This window comes from Panthera leo, chromosome B4, assembly GCF_018350215.1.
Source record: "Panthera leo isolate Ple1 chromosome B4, P.leo_Ple1_pat1.1, whole genome shotgun sequence".
In the NCBI taxonomy this organism is placed as follows: domain Eukaryota; kingdom Metazoa; phylum Chordata; class Mammalia; order Carnivora; family Felidae; genus Panthera; species Panthera leo.
Genome location: NC_056685.1, coordinates 110288644 through 110295295, shown reverse-complemented (window position 1 = coordinate 110295295; position 6652 = coordinate 110288644). Strand labels below are relative to the sequence as shown.

The 6652-nt window shown below is 37.7% G+C and overlaps 1 pseudogene; it reads right to left on the bottom strand.

Moving 5' to 3' along the window:
• Positions 1-4020: 4020 nt before the first annotated feature.
• Positions 4021-4847, bottom strand: LOC122225447 (annotated as a pseudogene).
• Positions 4848-6652: the final 1805 nt, after the last annotated feature.

Sequence of the window (6652 nt, the reverse complement as noted above, 5' to 3'; positions counted from 1 at the left end):
TAAGTCCCTGATTCCTGGTCCATTATCCCTGCCTACGTTACAAATCTCTGTGGCGGCACTGGTAGTGTGCTGGAGCTGGCCCCATGATGGCTCACGAGAATGGACTGTTTAAATTTCAAAAATTTTGTGAGCCTATTGATCCCATTTTGGTAGCTTGAAATTGGTTGTGGTAGGAATATTTACACCAGGGAAGCTGGTACATGCTACAAATTCTCCTCTCCTCCCCTTAACTCCACACCTGCCTCATGACCCCTTATAACCACTACTAATCCCCTGCCTAGTTTAAACGTGCATGCTGATCCCTGTTTTACCTAATTTCCAGATGTATCATTATACTTACCCAATACTTTCTGTCTGCAGGTTCATAGTCCTGACTCTTAACTCACCTTGTCTTAGCAAGGCAGTATATTCTGCCAAAAGTTGCCCCATCAGGGGAGACAAATATCCCTCTCATCCAGAGTATTATCTGGTATGATCAGTATGATAGAATACAAGTAAACCCAAGTCTACAGGTGGATTGTACAGTTACTAGCTGTTTAATCCATCCCATTTCTTAAAAGCAACTCTTCTTTCTTGGCATCCCTAATAAAGGCAATGTGATATGTGTAAGAAAGCATCTTTTGGCAAATAGGTGACCATTTCAAAAATGAAAAACTATTAAAGCAGAAAATTTTTTTTCTTGTTCCTTCAAATTCTCCTACACTCTACTGTCACATTATTTGCTTAAAATATAGATCTTATCATGACATGAAAATGCTCAACAACTTTGATGGTTTCCTCTTGCTTACCAACTCAAATCTAACCAAACAGAGTGTTTGAGATCTGATCTGATATCAATTTACCACTCCAATTATACTCCAAGTACTGGCCTTCACAGAGTAATGTACCAGTCAAAATTTTCTACAGGCATCTGGCACTTTTAGCCATCTGTTTTTGCACACATAGTTCCCTTCATTTGGAAAATTCTCTTCTCCAAACCCAAACCTAACGTTCAGATTCTATCCTGCCTTAAAATGTCATCTCAAATAGCCTTTTTCCCATTAGACATCCCTGGTCTTCTCAGACACAAGTGATCTATAGGAATGCATTACATATCCATTGAGAGTGATGAGTTGCCCTGCCCAGAAACTCATGTGGGGTGGACTGTGGTTTTATTTTTTATTTTTATTTTTTGGTAAATCTTCACTTTTTTAATAATTATTTTTGTAATTCTTTAAATGTATTTATCATTTCTCTTAGAGTTGCCTGAGTCTTCACTCCTTTATCTGATTTCAAAGTTTGTCCAATTCGTATATATCATCTCCCTACCCACAACTTGTATCATAATGTGGTTCAAACATTTATGTTGAGTAATTGAATGGTAGTAAATCAGGTTAGAAAACCACAATTTTTAGCAAGACAGCAGAGTGAACATTGCTGCAGCAATAAATTAACATTGGTTACACCTGAATTTTTAAATTAGGCATTATTATTCATTATGGGCATAGATGTATATTAATTGTTCAAGTATCCAGTTTCAAATGCAAACTCATTATAAAAAATATCCCCAAACTACATAATTATCAAAACTGGAAACTGAAATATTCATCATGCCATTCAGTAGAAGCACAAAAATTCTTCCAAGAATTTAATAAAATGTCCCACAGATGCTGTACATTTAAGTCTTAAAATTTTCTTTGCATAGCTCTCACATACCTTTTGTTGATTTTTAAAGATGTTTTATATTATTTTAGAAACTATTTTCAGGTATATTTAGCATACAAAAGGGACATATTTAATGTGTACAATTTGATAGGTATTAATATACATGTATACTGATGGATCCATCAGACTAACCAAGGTAATAAACATATTCATCACACCAAAAGTTTCCCATGTACTTTTGTGTCCCTCTTACCCACCCTCCACTGGTATCCCCAGGCAAAAATTGATCTGGTTTTTTTGTCACTATAGATTATTTTTCACTTGCTAGAATTTTGAATAATGGAATCATACAGTGTGTACTTTGTATTTATTTGTCTGACTTCTTTCACTCCATATAATTATTTTTATAGAGATTCATCCATGATTTTATGTGTATCAATTGTTGGTTTTATTGATTGTTGAGTAATATTTCATCATATGTATATAAAATGGTTTGTTTATCCATTTACTTATTGGAAATTTGGGTTGTTTCATTATTTGGCTACTACAAAAGAAGCTGTGAACATTTGTAGCCATGTCTTTGTATGGGCATATGCCTTCATTTCTCTGAGGAGTGGAATGACTGAATCATTTGAAAAGTGTATCTTTTAAAAACTTTTTTTCCTGGAGCTGTATATGGTTGATAAGGATCTTAAAATTAATATTAAATTTTATATCTCAACAATAAAGAATAATTAGGACTATATAACAATAAGCAAAATTATGCAAAACTCACTTGAAATCCAAAAGTACAAAATCTGGGATTTACTTACACCCCCTTGAATTATTAGCATCTTGCTCCTATTATCAATGGTGATTAAGAATTAAACGTAATTCTACTGAGTTTGAAATCTTCCTAAAGAATTGCACAACTACAAATTACAACAAAAACTTTCTTAACCATAGAGTCATATCAAGGTCCTGTTAAAAAAAAATTCTTTTAATTTTAAAAAAGTCTTCTGAGCACTTCTCCAGACCTACTGAATCTCTACAAGGAGGGACTCAGAACATTATAACAAATGTCTTAAGTAATTTAATGATCATATACTGATTTGATATAACCTCCCATTTTTTAATGAGAAAACTGACCTAGAAAAGCAAAATGGGTACAGCTCATGACAGTCAACTTATTAATGAACATTTCACTGGTTTATGTCATACTTGAAGACAGTAGACAGAATAATCCAAGATTCATAATATATTACTTCCACAATAAAAACAGATGGCTATTTTATATAGAATGGCAAACAAATGTATTAGATGAGAACACCAATATTATATGAATCATGAAAAAGAAACTAAGTAAAAGTTTGAACTATAGGCAGCATTAAAAAAGCAAACATATTTGAAGAACTTGCCTAAAAATAGTCAAATAAACAAAAATAACTGTTACATCGTCTTTTATGACCTGTTTTCAGATGTCCCATATTATCCCTTCTGCTGCGTTCCATTTATTGAGGCAGTCATAGATGCCCACCAAGTTTTAAAGGTGTAGATGGGGGGAAGGCAGAGACACAGGCTCCACCTCTTGACTGAAGGTTGCAAGAGCCTGTGGTATTGGAAATGTTGTTGCTGCCACTTTTGGAAAATTCAATTGAAAACAGCAAGGCCCTTGCTGAATGTACTCGGGATGGCGTTTAACTCGGTACAGCCGCAGATAATTTATTTTAGTCTATATAAACATACCCCAAAATCAGGCTTAATATAGCATGAAATTGTGTTAATCTAAAAGAGAAACTTAGCCAAATGCATTTTTAAAAAGAATGCTTCTAGCATGGTAAGAATATGTGATTCTTGCTACTCGTTTGGTTATGTCTAATTAATAAATGGATGCATACTTTTGGTTGTAAATGTGTGAGCGAACACAAGGTAGCTATAACCACAGCCGTCTCTTTGCCTGCTAGTGTGTGCATACGTGTGTATTTATATATGCACACACAGATATATAAAATATCCTACTAAAGCTAATTCAGGAATATCTTTTTTTTTTTTTTTTTGAAACTGTTTCTTTTCCAGCAATCTCATTTCCATTTTCCGTTTAAGAGTGCGTGGAAAAAGAGGGACGCCTGGGTGGCTCAGTCGAGCGTCCAACTTTTTGGTTTTTCACTCAGGTTATGATCTCACCGTTCGGGTCCGTTGGCGAGTTCAAGCCCCGTATGGGGCTCCGTGCTGACAACGTGGGGCCTGCTTGGGATTCCCTCTCGTTCTCTCTTTCTCTCTCTCTCTCCCTCTGCCCCTCCCCCTCCCACCCCGCCCTGTGCGCTCGCGCTCTCGCTCTCTCTCTCTCTCTCTCTCTCTCAAAGTAAATTTAAAAACAAGAGTGTGTAGAAGAAGAGCTTAAGACCACGCAGTGGTTGTTCCTACCCATTCAGTAGCTGGAGCAGTGTCGCTGCAGTCTTGAGGGGCAGGCTGGGCGCTGCACTCCAGCAGGGAACCACGGAAGAGGCCAGAGGACACCTGCAGGCCTTCACTCTCTTCTGTGACCTCAGGTTGAGTTACAGTAAATTTGGGAGCCGGAGCAGTCCACTCACCCTGAAATTCTTCCTTGGTCATGGTCATTTCAGCAGCGGCCTGCTCTTCCTTTCCAATCCCTTCAGGATCTCTGCAGACACAGAGACCAAACGTGACCTCATACGGGCACCCACGCAAGACTGTGGCGCGCATGCGTAGAACTTCCCACAGCGGTAGCCACCCTATCAGACCCTCAGAGAGACACGGCAACGTGCACCTGGTGCAGAAGAGAGTCTGTTCTACGGCGAGGCGCCGTGGCGGGCGGGTTAACCTAGGAGGCCACCGTGAGCAGATGGTGCTTAGACCTGGGATCAGTAACCACAGGAAGTCGCGGCTCCCAGAACCTGCCTGGATCTGGTTAGGGAAGGTTCCAGGAGCTACGGGGCCAGCCACAGGAATGGCTCCAGTGGCAGCAACAAACTTCAGGCTCGCTGGCCAGTATTCCTGGGGGCTATGACACTGACATTGGTCAGGTTTTCAATGGCAACAATGGCACGAACTACCAGCAGAAGCATCTCTCAGGTTCTCTGCAGATTTATGAGGTAATTCCACGGCTTTTTTTTTTTTTTTCCTTCCCATAATGTACTGCGCTGTTTGGAAGTCAAGGCTGGTGCCACATCAGTGGGTTCCTGCTGCAAGGAAATTGAGCACATCCTCCTCCTTCATTTGCAGGACATTTAGGGCTCCAGACATTGTGAAAATTTCCCTTTAAGTTATGAAGGAAACCCAGACAATGTAATAGGGATCTTCTCTGCATAGCACAGAAAACCGGGAATGTCATTTTTAAAAAAGAAAAGCATTTATACAGTAAAATTAGATTGTGGTCAATTTATATGCAGTGAAAATTTTGTAGAAGAGACACGGAATTCTAGATCTGGAAGAACTCTCAGTTCTTTACAGCTAAAGGTCGCTGTTAGGGGCTGAATTGTTTTCCCTCAAAATTCATATGTTGAAGCCCTAATTTCCAGTAGCTTGAATGTGATTGTGTTTATAGAGAGAACCTTTAAAGACGTAATTAAGCTAAAATGAGGCCAATAGCATGGACCCTAACCCAATCTGACTGCTGCCCTTATAATAAGAAATTTGGACATGCAAAGAGATACCCAGGGCCTGTGTGCACAGAGGGACACCCTTGGGAGGACACAGCAAGAGGGCAGCCATCTGCAAGCCAAGGAGATGCCATAGAAGAAGCCAGCCCTTCCAGCCTTCAGAACTGTGAGCAAATAGATTTCTGTTGTTGAAGCCACCTAGTCAGTGGTAGTTTGTTATGGCAGCCTGATAAACTAACACAGACACTCAATCTACTATTTAAATGCATGAATGGATTTAGAAATCTCTACTTTTCTAAATATTCTACCAAGAGTTTTCTATATGCAAATTTTAAATAAAATGGGGGGGAGGAGTCTATTCTTTTTTTAAAACTTCATGTTTCTCTGAATTTCCTTCCTATACGTGTGCCCCTCATGCACACATGTCTGAGGTTCTCCAGCCTTGTGTGTTTGGGATCCTTTTATATGTATATATATTTTTATATGAAATTTATTGGGATACTTTTATAAAAGACAGTTCTGAGTATATTCAAAGAATGCTATTACCATAATTCTGTAGGAAAAACACAAATGTGGTTTAAGAGGAGAAGTTTTATTATGAAGTCAACTGAAAATTTAAATATCATTTTGGTTATAATTTGTCTTTAAAAAAATGAACAAAGTGCAGTGGTAGGGCCAGAGTATTTGAGACTGGAGTTAATAGCCATGAAAGGCTTTTGTGCTCCTCTGTTATTATAAACACATTGCCCTTTCTGCATGATAATGATGACACTATCACATAGTCATTATTTAAACATAAGCTGGCAGGAGAAATAATACTAACAGAAAGAACACCTCGGCTTCAATTAAAGAAGAAAAAGTATATTCATAGTTTTTTTTAAGTTGCAAGTATTTGTGTCTACTTGTGTAAGCATGTTGGTTTGTGTCTGCATATCTATGTTAATATATTAATTAGGTGAATAAATTAAGCCATTTATGAGCTGTGTGTCCCTGGATATATTCCTTAATCTAAGCCATTTTTCCCTTATCTATAAAATGGGTTAATATATCTCCAAAGGATGTTGTTGGGGTACTAAATAAGAAAACATGAGCAAAACTTAGTGGTGTGGCTGATACATGCAAGAGATCAATAAATTTAACTATATGCTTTTATTATCATAAAGCTCAGACAGACACTGAATTCCTCAAAGACCTTAGTTATCTTAGGGCCAACAGTATGCCCTAAAGGGTAGACTCTTTATGGGTATTATAGGTTGAATTAAATTATTGTAGGTTGGACTGAACTAAAATAGATAGTAAATTACATTTACACAATGCTTTATATTTCTGATACTTTCTAGAAGTATTCTAATAGTGCAAAAAAAACCTATCGAACATTATTTTCCAGGGCAAAATAAATTACATTAAGG